Source organism: Brachycentrus maculatus, unplaced genomic scaffold (assembly GCF_059751285.1).
Source record: "Brachycentrus maculatus isolate JH-2025_06_01 unplaced genomic scaffold, ASM5975128v1 h1tg000199l, whole genome shotgun sequence".
NCBI lineage: Eukaryota > Metazoa > Arthropoda > Insecta > Trichoptera > Brachycentridae > Brachycentrus > Brachycentrus maculatus.
The window spans coordinates 882,766-900,000 of NW_028280950.1; the positions used below are offsets into that span (position 1 = coordinate 882,766).

General features: G+C 31.2%; 1 protein-coding gene across 3 annotated transcripts in view; it reads right to left on the bottom strand.

Moving 5' to 3' along the window:
* LOC148307392 (uncharacterized) overlaps positions 1–17,235 on the bottom strand; it is a 205,123-nt gene that overhangs the window by 178,710 nt on the left and 9,178 nt on the right. Inside the window, exon 1 of one of the 3 annotated variants that reach the window (XM_088263474.1) lies at positions 15,454–15,512. The exons of the other annotated variants lie outside the window; for them this stretch is intronic. The gene's annotated coding sequence lies outside the window, so the exon portion shown is untranslated. Of the gene's footprint in view, positions 1–15,453; positions 15,513–17,235 lie in introns of those variants that run through there. 3 annotated transcript variants of the gene reach the window in all.

Below are 17,235 nucleotides of genomic sequence, written 5' to 3' on the forward strand. Positions count from 1 at the left end.
TGTTCTTACCAGCTCGCAGCCAGCTCACTAAATTTGAAGACCGTGCCATTGCTGTTGCGGACGGATGGCATGAAATGCCTTTCCACCAGCAGTAAGAAGCAGTGATAGTTAGATGATCTTTAGAAAAATCTTGAAACGCATATTTTGCTTAATCATTGCCATGATTTTTTTTTCTCAAATATAATAAGAACGAAGTGTCCTTGGGGTAGTATTTTACGAAAATGGCGCTATATTAATTAACATTATTATCATTGTGTACAGAAGCCATTTTTGAAATAATCCAGAGAACACAAAATGAACGGTACAGTCTGTAAATATGTCCGTTGATATTTGTCAACAGTCAAGCTTCTCTTGGCAAGGTTGTTGGGGTTTTATCATTGCGAGAATAAATGCGTATAAATTCCTCAATTACTTGAATTATTTTCTTTTTTTTGTCGTCCACGCCTGTCTTATCTCTCCCGATCCTAAAACCAATGAGAGAAAAGAAGAACCAATCCTTTTAATGATATTTAAAGTTTGTAAATTTAAAGTCAGGTAAAAATCACAATAATATATAATAATATTAATAAATGGTTCATTTATATAACGTTATTTTTACGAAATATCGTCTCAAGGGCGCTTCACATTTTTCCAACTTACATACTATAACTTATGCTATCTAAATATGTACTTAATTATAATCTGAATGAAAGATTTGATTAATTAAAAAGAGAAATATTTGTGTTTTTTTTATTTACAAAAATACTTCAATTTCATACCATTTCTGTGAGCCTCAGCGGCTCATTATTAGAAATAGGTATCAAATTGTGGTAGAGTGGGTTCGAACTGAGAACCTCTGACTCAAGAGTCCGCGACACTAACCACGGGACCACAACCCGACACACACAGATCTAAATGTTATTAGTAAATAAAACAACAAAGAAAAAATAAAAGAGAAATATTGCTTGAAGGAAGAAAGTTTTGAATTCATAATTCAATTCTAATTTTAATTTAATTGAAAGAATGGGAGATTTGAAAAAGATGAATCTCCATTGTGATCGTCGAAGTTCAGAGAGTTTTCCTCAACTTGACTCATCAATGTTTGGAACATTGATGAGTCAAGTATAAAGAAACTCAAACAAAGAAATCACAAAGGAGATTAATCTCTACATATGTAAACATACTGTATGTTTCGAATCGTCATAATATTTATGACAATACTTAAAAATAAGATAAATGGTGACAAATAATGTACAATATGTACAAATACAATTAATGGTCATTTTTAATTGTGTCCTTTCATTTCAAATAAAAATGTTTCCATTATTAGAGGAGTTCCGTTCTTCGTTAGGGGTTGATTCAGCCCCTATTGTGTAACCACCACTCCGTGAGTACTTTTATTGTCCTCAACGCAGACGCCATTGTTCAATTCGGAATCCGCTTTAGTGTAACTGGAGTTCAGGGTATAGACTATAGACGATTGTGATGTGACTTAATTAAAATTATTTCATTTTTCGCTTACGGAGGCATAAAAATACTAAACTACAATAACGAAAGAAATATTTGACCATTCTATACTAAAACTTCTTTCTCGGACACTAATTACCTAACAATCTTTGGCCATGCTATACATAGAAGAAGAAAAACCAACCGTAACTGGGTAGATTCCACGTTTCACCACTTTGACTTTAATTTAAATAAATCTGGTTTATCTCGAATTATAGTGGTTAATTTTTTAACATAATTTTTTTGGCATTTCAACACAGATGTCTCTAGTGAGATTTTAGTGATTAAAGCACTATGTTTCGAATTCGAAAAATAAACATAGAAGTTCCAAGAATTTGAGTAGTATGGTTGTCAGTCATGGGTAGAATTGGTGAATGTTACACTATATAAAGTGACTTAAACCAGCCTATGACGGTCGTAAGCCCCGTAAATGCTCAGAATTCCATATTCTTCTTCATCTATGTTGATATGTCCTAAAATATTGTAGAACCTCTCTAAAACCGTACTTTTAGGACCAGGAGTATGGTCGAAATGCAAAAATGGTAGAATTAAAAAAAATACGGATTTGAAGTCTCTGAACTCAAAAATCACTGTATGGTTTTTTTTATTTGTATTAAAAAATAATGCAAAAAAACGCACAAAGCTGTTATTGAAAAAGAGCACATGCGCAAAATATGTTGTATGGCCCTTTATATAAGAGTTGAAGGTAGACAGACAGCCTATGGAAAAATACTTTGAAAAAAGCTTGGGTCAAGCACGGTCGGATCAACCGGAGTGGCGGACTATCCGAGGACGAACAAGCGGGGTTCTACTGTATCATACAAACGAAAGGGTTAGAATAAATATGTGAAGTGATAAGAACCTTAACCGTGTGAAATTCTTTTGGAACTATTTTGTATGAATATATCTTTTAATTTTCATGCTTACTTTTTTACTATTTTTTTGGTAAAAATATTTTGACTAGGGTAGACTGGGTACGGTTGAAACAAAGGACGGTTGAAACAAAGCAAATATCTTGCAAAGCTAGATTTTCGCTTGATTTATGACTAATCAAAATCAAAGAAGTGTTTACTTTTAGTTTATTCACAGATTTTTTTTCGTTTAATTTGGTTTTTTAAAAAATGCCATTGTTTTTAGTTGTTTTTATTCATTACATATCTGTTGACTGATTAATATTGTCATGCGGTGCCATAATTATTTATAAAACTAGAATACAAAATAAAAAAAAAACGTCTTACAATATTATATATTGATTTATTTGCGTGTGTTTCAACTGACCCCTATCACTGTTTCAACTGCCCCTGGTATGGGGACGGTTGAAACAAATCGGATACATTTTTTAAATTTGATCTGCTACTAAAAATAACACACCGGGTACTTAAATAATACTTTCCATTAGTAGACAGAAACACACTCTTGTATTTAATGCATCTTCATCATCGCTTGGCTTATAAACAGCAATACTATGGACAATATAAGCAAAATTGTTTTAACCGTACCCAGTCTACCCTACGTCCAAATCATTGTACACAAACACTATATGTATTTAATTTAGTCCATATTGAACCTCAAAATAAGCTAGACACTCAAACGAAGGTCAAATAAAGTTTATTTCAAAATTCAAAACCACAAAGTTGACCACAGAGCTATAAATAAAATAATAATGTGTGGATACGTGTGTATGTCTGTAATAGGATTACGTGGGCATGCACTCATATGCGAATACCAAGTGCAGCAGAAGTGAGATAAAGTGTTGGATAGTTATTCGAGCGGCAAGATCGTAAAGGTAAGTGTGACCCGGTGCCAAGTACCGAGTATATGTCACATGAATCTTGAATGTGGCATGTTTGACTTCACCTAGGGTCGAGCACCATCATCCCATACTGGGGCGGCTGGCTTTTACTTATCTTAGACCTGTCCAGATATACAATCTCAAATATTATATATGTGATATAACACTCAATAAGTTTGTGGGATGTGTTATAAAACATCTTATTTTTTTACATCTCATCAAAGATGAAGAAGAATATGGATGTCTGCGCATTTGCATTTGAACAAGTTTTTGGACACACTCAAAATGTTGTAAATAAAACATCTTCATTTGGGGTCGTTTTTTCGCAAATTCTTCCTTCAAACGCACCACTATCGCCATATAGGCCCAGTAATCGAAAAAATAAGTTTTTCTTAAGAAAACGGTTTTGATGGGCAAGGAGTTTAAAAAAAAATAAATTATTATTTCAATATATATTCTGAAAAAGAATGGATGTTTGAGAGTTCCCCTTAATGGTTCTTCCTTTCTCAAGGTAATCGGTGAATAAAATACTGTGCGCATCTTAAAATGCAAAATGGTGAAAATCTTACCAGCTAGCATTGCGTTTTGGCTACTTTGGACGGATATCGCCGGTTACTGCCCACTCAGCAGACTTCCAATTTGCCTCTAGGGTATATTGATGGATCTATATTTCATCCATTGTCACATACCACACTAAAAATCTTTCCGTCAAAAAATTTGACGTTTTGTAGTTTTTAATCGACTGTGAGCAAACGCGATACCTACTTCGAACAGAGCCAATGGACATATATTGACAACATTTTGAGTGTGTCCAAATACTTGTTCACAAAATCTGGATTATCTCCAATTACAGGAGTTATTTTCATATTATTTTTTGACATCTCATCAAAGATGAAGAAGAATATGGAAGTCTGGGCATTTACGGGGCTTACGACCGTCATAGGCTGGTTTAAGTGATCACTTTACACACGTGTAACATTCGACAATTCTACCCATTATTGACAACCACACTACTCAAATTCTTGGAAGTTCAATATATATGAACCAATTTAGAAACCTTGTTCTTGAATCACTAGAACTTCACTAGAGACATCTATTGGTGAGATGTAAAGAAGCATATATTGATGTGAAACGATATGGTGCTCGTTCCCCGAATAACTATAGTAATAAAATTACTCTGGTGGAATAATTAATTTGATAATTGATTAATACAAGAATTAATTTGTTGTGTATATGTACATACAAATGCGTGAAGCGCCCTCGAGGTAGTGTTTTACGAAAATGGCGGTGCATAAATTATCCAAAATTACCCTTTTAATTTGAGAATCCAGTTGTTACAACTTGGCGGTTTTAATCAGAAACTTCAGAGTATTATTAGATCACAATGGGTTCAGTACTTTCAATATTTAATACTTAACAATTTGTTTCGCTTATTATACGATGCACGCACGCAACATTTCGTCGTGTATAATAAATACAATCGTGTGTCAAAACGTTTTTATGTAGTATACTTATTATTGCACGATTTCTTATAAATTAAAATTAAATGAAGAAATACGTTATTTTTTGATGCGAAATGTATCGAAACACGTGTCATAATAGATTTTAAGAAATAGTACCTAGTATTAACTAAGTAAGACGTTAATTAAAAATGAAGAAATATGGATTTTTTTAATCAAACCCCCGATTCAATTATTCCAATAGGTTGACACGAAAATCAAAATTACAAGAAAAATTTACTCCAACATCTTCACTGTGAAAAAGTCAAAATAACAGATCATGGCTTTTCTTCATATTTAATGATTTTTCATCTTTCATAATAGCTAAAAACAAAATGAAATTTTATTTAAATAAGCAAAAATAACGAACCGTATATTTAATGTTGCGTAGCATAAAACCATACTCCACTGGTTCCACATACAATGCCGTTAGCTTCGTTGGTTGGTTCGCATAAGAATTCATGATAATTCAAAGCCTTAATCTTATTACGGGCGTTATGAAACCAGCCTCTGCCTCCCGAAGATTCCTTTCTACAGATTACAATTGGTATTTAAAGACTCAGAATATTGCGTAATAAGTTATAAGCCAGTATCGCTTTCAATCTACTCCTCGGGAGGCATCTGGCAATCAGGTATTTTCATTTCTCAAAGTAAACATTGACATTACGCTAAGTACGTTCTTGATATATAACTGCCTTTTATTCGTTAAGTGAAGATTATATTTCTAGCCGGATATTTTTATATTTTTCATTGTCTGCTACTGCGTTTCGTGGATTATGGGCATCAATAATAATCTCTAATACTTCGTAAGTGTTCATATAATTTGGCATTTGATATTTTAAACATTATACAAGATACAAAACTGGTAATTTTTAACATAATATTAAACTTTTTTTTTTAAAGAGAAATATTTGTGATTTTATTATTTACATAAATTTTTCAATTTCATACTATTTTTGTTATCCTAAGCGGCTTATCAATAGAAATAGGTATCAAATTGTGGTAGAGTGCGCGACACTAACCAGGGGACCATAACCCAACTTATTGGGCACCTCTTAAAAATGTGAAATATCCATAAAGAGGTTATCGATTGTAGCATCATTTATTTTATAAAATTTATATTATTATATTAACAAAAATATATAATACATACATGCGTTTCGACATTTAATTCTAAATTATTACAATGAGCGCTCCAAGTAACATTAAATTTTCTGTGTATTTAAAAAAAATAGTAATTTCTCGGAACTGTTGAAGCTAAATTCTACTAGAACAATATTTTTACTTTAAAGAAACAGTTTTAATTAAAAATGTTGATTCATTATTTTTTACTTGTGTTAGTAATTTTGCTATTACTATTTACTACTTTTATAAGTAATCTGATGTTGAAATGAGATTCAATTCCAATTGACAAAATATTATGAAGATCCATGTAAAGAGCTCAAATGACATTTCACAACTTCATCAATATGCACGTTATACAATGAACTACGGGACCTATTTATTTAAGGCTTTCGAATGTATTGAGCTCGTGGATAATAATACATTCTAGTTATAAAGTGGTAGTCGGCCAGGATTGTTCCAAAACCACAATACCCCAATATATTGGAAATTCATTATATGGTTCAATGACGACTAATAATGCGTGACTTCGTCTATTTCCATTGAATTCTTGTTATTTGTTTACCCACGATGTTAAATTATATTAATTTGAATGGTAAACCGTAAACATTATTTAAACTTAATGGGAAATAGACGCAATATATGTATTTGGCAAATAACTCTCCGTGTAAAATAGAATACACGGTAATAACCCTGCCTTATATATTAAATTACAAATGTGCTACATGGTGTAAAATTATGAAAGACCACCTTTACAGTATTTAAGTAACATTCACTAGCAACAAGGTAGGTAGATACGCAAAAAGTTCATGTTTATTTTATAGACAGTCAAAAATTATTGTTAATTTAAAATTCAGAAGATAGTGTAGTTTTTCATAAGTATATTTTGAATTCTACCACTACTTGATCAATACTCAATTAATTAATTTCAAACCAACCAAACATGTTTTAATTAGATTTTCTTGTAATATCTACGTACACATACATATATATATATATATATATATATATATATATATATATATATATATATATATATATATATATATATATATATATATATATATATATATATATATATATATATATATATATATATATATATATATATATATATATATATATATATATATATATATATATATATATATATATATATATATATATATACATATATATGTAATAAAATAACTAGGTACCTACCTATACATTTTATTAAGTACTTATAAATAGTACCTACATAAAACAGTTCTACCACCAGATGTCGCATGCGTCGCACAGAATTAAACAAAAGAGATCCGATGGAAAAAATATAATATTATTAACTGTCAGAATCAGATAGATATAAAAATTATTGTAAAGATTAATTAAGAATAAACTTTTATTGTCGTTTCTTTAATTACAAAGCAACACATTGTTTATTTTATTATTATACACCCACTTTACATATTATTTACACCTAATTTATAAAGAAAAATATTACCACGTTTTTTTTATATATATATATATATATATATATATATATATATATATATATATATATATATATATATATATATATATATATATATATATTTATAAATGTATTTGTTAAATTTAGGTATTGTTTAAATTTTTTTTTAATGTATGAAAGAATTCCCTACAAAAGTTATTGTACTACAAAAGTTGAAAAACACAGCTATCATTGCCAATTAATTAGTTGAATAGTCAGGAATTATATGGATGTAACATGATAGCACATTTGTGCTACACATTACTTGACCTTTGGATATCCCAGAGGTTTCCTTTTATCTTTAAGGGTAGGCTTTGTAATTTATTTTTGGTTCCTATGAGCCTCTTTGACATGACAGCTTTTAAATGTCAAATCAGCGATAACAAGCGATAAAAAGAAATTTCATTTTCTGAGGGATTAACTCAACACCATTTCCACGATCCAATGACAGGAACTATTTAAATAAAACATTATTTGAATGATCACGATATAATCTTTTTATGTACTTAATAGGATGATGTGTGAGTGAGTTGACATGATAAAGACATTTTATCATGTCAATAACAATAACTTCAATTAGTGCCTTCATACTTAAATTTGTCCTTTCCTTCAAGTTCTTATTGCATACATCGTGATAGGTTTTCGGAATTCATAAGTATTAATATTAACAGCAATTAATTAAGTACATATAAGATAGTAATCAAGTATCAACATTATTTTTGTATTATTTGCAATAAAAATTATTAAAAATTCGCACAATGGTCAAAATTTTGTTTTTTTTTCAGCAGCAAATGATCAAATATTTATGTATGGCTTTTGACTGAAGGTCAATTGAACAAATAATACTATTTTTATATTTTGCAATGTTTTAGTCGCCTCCACGATAATGGACATCAAAGTTGGAGGTTCATCGAATATATTTGTTTATATCCACGCATGGATTACTCAAAAGGATAAACGCAGAAATATAAGAACGGTTTTTATTTATTGTAAGGTTCTCTATACCCTTATCAAGATTTGGTGGTGGTTGGTGACCATGAGAAAAAAAGGGTTACACTCCTCAAACTATTTTCTTCTTGTCTTTTCTAATTTTATTCAGATGCCGATTTTACCTTATTACATATGTAGATATTGTAGAAATAATAATACCGCAAGCTTATAACATAACACAAATCTTATATCATGAAAATAATCCGTAAATAAGTATTCTCTCAAGAGCGCCACATTCTTTAAATAATCTTGAAGTGTTTCCCTCTTGTCGTATATTTCAACGCTATGTTCCAATTTCCTTCCCAATGCCAGAATAAACTATGTTTCCCTATTCGCTGACAACAGATGTATCGTGGCTCATATTTACAAGATAGAACTCAGAATTATCGTTACCGAAGTGTCCCAACACGACAGAGCTCGGGGCATTTATTTGTAAATCGTGACAGATACACGAAGACAAACAAGTACAAAGTGTGTTATGCATTATCTCCGTACATATAGGGATATCTGATCTAAACGGGATAGGCATTATTGTCGGAATTGGACCAGTGGGAAACAATTATTTCCTATTTCAGTTTTCTATAACGGGAACGCACAAGCGACCAGCCATCAATCCATAAATATTATGGTGTAAATAAACATCCATGGACACAATTCAATGTCATTATCCCGATAGTTTTTGGCTAATTTACATGGCACCATTTTTACAAAATGACGTCACAAAAGCGTTGACATTTTTCTTATTTACTATATCCTTTTCCATCTACATACTCGTACGTACTTTATATTATAATTTGAATGTAAGATCTAAATGTAATTATTGAATGAAACTCTATTGAAAAAACTCATATACTGTGAACTAAAATTAACATACATACCTACATATTATACTAACTAAACTAAGTTTAAACACATCATATGTCCACTTGCAAATCTATATATAATATCTCTTTTATCACAGATCACAGCAAATCGTATGTAAATTCGTTCTTTTTCATATTATTAAACTATTTTTAAATTACACATTTTTTTTAATAATTGGTACAATAAATTAATAATTTTGCGAGAATCTTGCTAATTTTAGCGTTACAGGCGCTGTCCACGTTACTGCGAATATTTTTAGATAATTTATTTGAATTTTTTCTTTTACAAGCTTCCTTTTGTTTTTTCTCTAATTCTACGTAAAAATGGTACATAATGCGGAAATGGATGACAACGAAAAAAATATATATTAAAAAACGGAAAATTGAATCCTATTTTACTCGTACGATAGTCCATAAATTTATTTTAAAACTTTAAAATAGTCTACCTTAGAAAACTATAGTGGATGCCTAAAAAACAATGTGATCTAATGACTTTCTGTAATCTGAATTTTCAATTTGCTATTTTAAAGCCACATTTAAACAATAAAGCACATACAAAAACTAATTATCAACCTTGGCTTTACCGATGTGACCTTGCTTATAAACAAAATAGCTAAATTGGGCCTATCTTCAAAGAAATAATACAAAATACTGTAATTAATTCATTGTGTTTTTCTTCAAAGCTTTTGTCAATAGCAAAAATCATGACTGGAGATAAAGAGCCTTTTTAATTACGTAAAAAACACACGTCTTTGAGTCGAGCTCTAATGACCCGTGCAGCCATTGATCCAGAAAGGATCGGGACCCTTTGTTATCCCGGAGCCATTCGTTACGGCATCTCAGGAATTTTAATAACTCACAAACTGGAAGGAAACACGTGCGGGGACGTGAATAAGTAGATACTGAGAAATTTTAATTGGAAATAGGGCAGAATGGCAACATTCTAGCTTTTGAAAACACACTATTTGCCTTAATTTGCAAAGTCACCACAGACTTTTTAAGGCATACCCAGCGTAAATTGCAAAATCTAGATTTATACTCCTTATCGCTTCTTCGTTCAATCAATAATTGTATTTCATTCAATCAATAATTCTTGAAATAAAACAACATTTAGGAATTCGAATTTGAAAAAAAAAACTCCTTTAAACCCGAATCCGCAACCGAATGGTGCATAGAGCACTGCACCATATAAACGCAGTGTTATGTTGATCATTATAAACACACGAAAGAAAGGTGATCAGCCCTCCGCTTCAGGTACAGGTTAATATTAGGGTAATATTGAATAAATATTAGAGTGATAAAATCACTTTTATTTATTTGACCTCCCCCCCTTGGGAATTGAATCCGGGATCTCCAGAAGGGTAACCGAGCGTTTTAACCATTACACTACGGAGGCGGACGTCTGAATTTAGTGATTTAAAAAAAAATAAAAAAAATAACTGAATTCATTAATCCGTCGAATACTAAAAATATTTTTTTTTTAATTCATAAACCAAATATTCGTTTCAATATTTTTTCACACATTTTTATTTATTCTTTTTACAAATATGATTTAGCAAAAAAAAATCTTGGACCACATAATTATCACCAAGAAATGTTAATGCCGTCGTTATTCAGCAAACGTATTCGGATGATTAGATTTTTTTTGTGTGGTGTAATAATCATTTTTCATTTTCTTGCAGCCTTTTCTACAAATAAAATATAATGGATGCCTATTTACTAAAGTATTTTAGGTGTAATTACAGTCACGACCTCATATTACAATCGAAGTGAGATGAACATTTCAATTTCACCGATTACATGATTAAAACAAAACACTGTAAAATACATTTTAGAGGTGAAAAGATGAAACGTTTAATTATGTGTACCTACTTAACCTGTAACAAAAACCTAATTTTGTTAAAACCTGTTGTTTTAAAGGTTAAACCCCACTCGGTGTTTTCAAAGTGTGTATAGTATGAAAGTCTGGTTTCCATGATAAATTATGGTAAAAATAATTACACAATATTGTAATATGTATGTAATATTACGTAAATAAAACCATTTTTAATTTAATTTAAAACATGTTTGAATTTTTTGTGATCTGGCTGAAATATATTTTTTTATACTCCTTCGTACCGTCCGGATGAAAATCCAATACTGAGAATAGAAAATGACTTAAAATAATTTGAATGTAAAAAAATAAACTTAAACATACTAATACAATTTTTAAGGTGTCTAAACATGATATGAAACATGTGTCGTTCTTCCCTTTTTTATGAAAGAAGATGGAAATCTGAGCATCCCAAGGCTCTTACGACCTGATAACTCTTACGACATTTGACTGTTTCATAAGTTGAGACACCTTTAAAATTAACATCTCATCCATCGGGTGAATAATCATGGATGCTACAGAAAGATAACAGAATTCGAAGACATGGCCTAGGTGACGTTGTATATTATAGAAGGATCTACAATCTTAGGACGAAGAGAGCTGACCCCAATAGTCTACAAAGAGAATAAGTTGGGATGGAGTAAGAAAGAAGAAAATCCGTAGGGTGAATAATCCAGTGTCCTTTTTTGCTCACTGCTTTCAACAACGTCATATATCAAAAATCGTCAATTTTCAGTTGTGCATGTTTTCAGAATGCCCAGAAAATGTACTTTATCCCAGCAAAAGCGGCATATTTTCAACTAAATATTTACCCACTACAGGGCAGAAGTGTTGTTTTTGCATTTTTAATAAAATGTATTGTTTAATGATTTTTTTAAATGTAGTGAATATTTTTTAAATTGAGAAAAAAAACTTCAGGTTTCACCTAAAAAGATCTGTTGCACAATAAAAAGTGGCTTGATATTTATTTTTAATACATTTTATTATATTCTTAAACTTTAAAAACGATCTCCTGAAAAATCTAGTTTTTTGATAAATGACGTTGTTGAAAGGAGTGAGCGATATAATAAATGATATTTATACTGTACCAAAACAGTTCGTTAAACCGTATATTTTATATTTTACTTTCCAGTTCCTGGCGCCGTGGTTTAAAGTAATGTTCTTAACCTTCAGAAGCACAAGTCGAGCGTCTTCCCAATTCCCAACAAGCCAGGGCGCCTGTCAACAACAGCTGTTGATTAAAAGTTGCATGAATGATGTCTGCCAATCGGGAAGCTACAATTACACGAACCAACTATGTACATTGTACATTGTACGTACATATATGGAGGAACAGTGCAGCACTAAATCATTTAGCCCGTCGCGCCTCTCATTAGTGAGAGTCGCGACCGCGCGTCAGGTGGCGCCGAGCGAGCGTAGGAGCACCTTGCAACGAGAATGAATTTATTTTCAAATTCTTGCGTACTTCTTATCTTCTTGTAATTTTCATCTTAATCAGTTTTGCTCAACCTGGGCTGTGTGGTACGTTGTATGTGGTACTTTCTGATGACGATCCTTAAACTAAGACAAAAAGGGGGCATGACCAAAACAAAGTTGAAAATCATTGACCTCAAATATTAATATTAAGGGTGTACTCTCAAACATACAATTCAGTACGCAATTACACGTATTTTGGCGTATTCTTTTAGAATACTTATACGTGTATATTGAAAACTATTTTTGATTATTTTTTTAACTCCTTACCTTTCAATAACTTTTTTTTTCAAAACCATATATTTGTTTCGGAGAAATTCTTATTTTTAACACAAAAACGGTGTTTTAAACAAAAAATTCAATTACGTAAAAACTTAGCTGGGTTTGAAGAAAATTAATTTGCGGGCTATGGATTATCCTGCCTTAAATAAATTTATTAATTTAACCGACCTATGCATCGTTCCAAGACGAACCAGAATTTTTTTCTTAATTTTTTTAAATATATTTTTTACTATATCCGAAATGACCAATAAAACCATCTTTACATCAAATTTTACATATTTTGGTAATTTGAAAGTAAATTCATCGATTACCGTTACTTTTAAAGCCCTCTTGTAAAGTATTACTTAACGCTCTTTTATTGTGAACAACAATTTAATTTCGAATCTTCCGAAAGCAACAAACCAATTTATACTGGCAAATACTTTTTTTCAAAAAATGTGGTAAGCGTTGCAGCGAATTATTTCATTCCGTTATAGATATTACCAGAATAACCTATATTCTGTGCCATAAAACTTCAATCTTACATATTCTTCACCTACAGTAAATGATTGGTACTTACTACTTATTCAAGTTATACTACAATCTTCCTCATTTTAACATGTACGAGTATATTTCATATTATGTTCACAATTGTGGAACATCAACCCTATTCTTTCATTAATGAGTAGCTATAACATTAAAACATTTCATTACATTTTGATTCGGTTCCTTTCAATCGTCAATAATCTTTTATTCCAAAAACATAATAAGTAAAATCAATTAAAATGTCTTTACAAAACCACGTTGTTTACGCCGATGAATGGGTATTCAATGAACAACACTAATGGACCACAAAAATCATTGGTTTCAATGCACAACAACGAAGGACATGATAGCTTAAATTACCATAAGTATTAGACAATATTTTCATTTAAAGTTATATACGGGTTTTATACAAACAGTTTTGCGATAATAACAAGCAAAATAGTGATACTTTATATGGAGCTTTTTTGTAAGATTAAAATTATTGTGAAAACCGTGTAGAAGGCCGATACAAAGCGATGACTAGATAACGTCGTTGTTTTAAAAAAATATATTTCTAGGATGTTTCAAATGAATTCCGCATTTCAGGATTTTTTCAGGTGTTTTTTCAATACTGTATATTGTTTTGACGCTCTCGGTATTAATTACAGCCTTGGGCGATCACCTAATCTAGGCGTTACGCACCGGGTCGTCTATATACAGTATTCATGATATTGTATTATATTTACATACATGATATGTTTCATACGAATATCCGTCAGGATAGTTTAACAAGACTGGATATCGATACAGGATTTAAGTACTCATTTACCAGTAAAAACAGATGTCTTTTTTCCCGAAGAAATTTTAATAATTATAAAATATAAAAAAAGAAAAAAAAAGCAGAATTAATTCCCTCAAATATCCTATACACTAACATAAGATAATAATTATTATTATATTGTAAAAACTCGATTTTACGGATGGTGAGTTACATTTAAAAAAATCAAAATAAACGATAATTTTATGCATTAGTTCCGCATATTTATTATTATTATCAACGGCGTCCATCTTAAAAACTAACAGCGAATAAACGCGTCGACATCTGGGCGTGATTGATGAATCGTCTAAAACTGGCGCGGTTTTTTCATGGTACTCGTAGATGTAGTGTCGCTGAATCACGATACGAAATTCCGTGGATTGATACTCCATTCTGTCACTACTAACTACAAACTAAGTAGGTACTTAATTTAAAAACAAGATCAATAAAAAATATTAAACCTATAAAAGTAGAGGTTAACAAGATCATTCAGCATAGGGCGCATAGGAAAGCTAATAGCGGCTTTGCCCAAAAAATACTGTGTTCAAATACATACAGACTAGGTGTAGATTATAATGTACTCGTACATTTATAACTACATACGGAAATACTGCAAGAAATGTGTATGTGCTATTTTATTTTTTCATGGTTTAGTATAAGAATAGAAATAGTATAATGACTCGTATCGCGGATCTAAAAACACGTCAAACAAGTCTACTGATATGGGCGTATGGGCGCATGGCCACTGACAACGAAGTTAGTGCTGTCTAGGGAATACAATCCCAGCATCCCATATCCCGGGAGTGTATTTGTAAAGTATACAAGATCCCAGCGCAGTATCGCGGTCCACGTTCCGATTAAGGTACTTAAAATATGAAATACTAAATAAGAATAAAAAATGAGGACAATAAATTTAGTACCCATGGAATTCATGGGTGAAGCAAAAAGATAACATGATTCGAAAACATGGCCTAGGTGACGTTGTCCAGGACAGAAGGACCTATAACCTGAGGAGGAGAGCTGACCCCAGCAGTCTACAAGGACAATAAGCTGGGATGTACCCAGGAAGAAGAATAAATTTAGTACCTAAGTCGTTATACTATTCAATTACGTATAATTATAAGTTTTTCAGATCCATATATTTCGAGATTAGAAGCTTCAAATCCGGGGATTCTTGGGATGAAATAATAATAAACAAACGAAAAACTACTTTTATATATATTTACAAAAATGTTAGTTATATTAGTATATAATCACTCACCGAGATTTTTTTGTCTACCAGTTTCGAGACGTATCCGTTTCTCCGTCAGGACAATCATTACAACAGCATGCAAACAATACTATACGTCACCACCATATAGCACTTTTCACACACACACAACACAAAATGTTGATCACATGCGATTTTGGTCGATCGAGGACCATCATGCACTAGGGGTAGCAGAACAAACACGCATCAAGAGCCGAGGTCTGTCATGCACTAGGAAAACTAGAAAAAATTCTGACTCTCGCGTACTAGTTCGGTTAAGTAACAATACCAATGTATCCAAGCTCCAATATAACTTCTTTACAAGCCTTGTAAAAAACTAACGTTGATAGCATTTGGAGACATTGCAACAATACAATATATTGTATAAACTAGGTATCTAAAAAAATTGTAAATATATTTTTTTATTTTAAATATTGCTTCCGATAAAACGGAGTAAAACCCATGTAAATTAATTCGACATTGCCCGCGGAATTAAATTGACATTTTTATCTTTCAACTTGACCAAGAATACAAATTCGGTAGTCCAAGATCACTGCCCACTTACCTACAAGGTCCTCCAAGATATGTATCAACATTGTTATACACACTTATAATCAAATATTGCAATATTTGAGTATGTATGTTATATTGATTATATTAGTTTTTGGCACATGTAGGTACGTAGTATAATTTATATACGTATTTGTATACTTGCTTTCAATGATGTTTGATTTAGAATTAAAATATGGGGGTTAATGTCCTGTTTTCGTCACTTTTTAAAACATGACTGAATAGGACAAAAAAACGAATAAAGATCCATACTTATTGTTGTTACATCGAAAAGAAAGCCATGAATAATTTTTTTCTCAATTATACCACAAAAATCAGGAAGCGCATATAAAATAAACATGGTTGCCCAAAGTGGTATGGAAAGAAAATATATTATGCTGCTGTGGTGTATGTCAGACTGACTATATATCATGAATAATCCGGAAGGATGGAAATAATATAATAGTGATGTACGCACACCCAGAATGATATACTGGTCGTATAAGTAGAAGAAAAGAGTATGCAAGATCACAGAAGAGAAAAGAAAATAATGAGTTAAAATTTCATAAACTTTATTAAATAAAGATAAAGCAAAGGTAAAAATGGGAAAAATTGTTCGGAAATATATAGAAGATAAAGAAGGAGAATCATGAATTAAAATAAAATAATAAAAAAAATTATTAGTTATTCTATCATACACTAGATTATACGCCCTACAGATGATATATTCTAAACTAAATACGAAACATCTATTGTTTTTATACGAAAGGTAGGAATCTAAGCTTCCCAGTGCGTACGACCTGGCATTTGGCTATTCAATTGGAGAAAGCTGTATACTTCACAAAATTCACATCTGAGTTCACCACCACCAGCCGAAATTCCACATGAGTAAAAATTACAACTAAAATACGAAAGGAATCAAACAACTTTATAAATAAACATCTTCATAAAACACTAAGACAAAAGCCAATATCAATACTTTCATTGAAACTGAGCTTGATATTTTTAATAATCAAATTGTTCTTGTACTCGATCTTCTTTCTTCTTCTTTTTATAGATCCTCAGGATTTGTCAGTGCCTCCGCCTGTCGCTCTTGGGATGTTGACTGTCGGCTATCTCTCCACCTTAATGAAGGTCTACCTGGGAAACCCTTTACGGTTTCCTTGAAGGGCGATACGTAAAATAAAGCATTTCAATAATAAACAATAAAATATTTTTTTATTTTTAGAAGAAAAAGTTTATTTT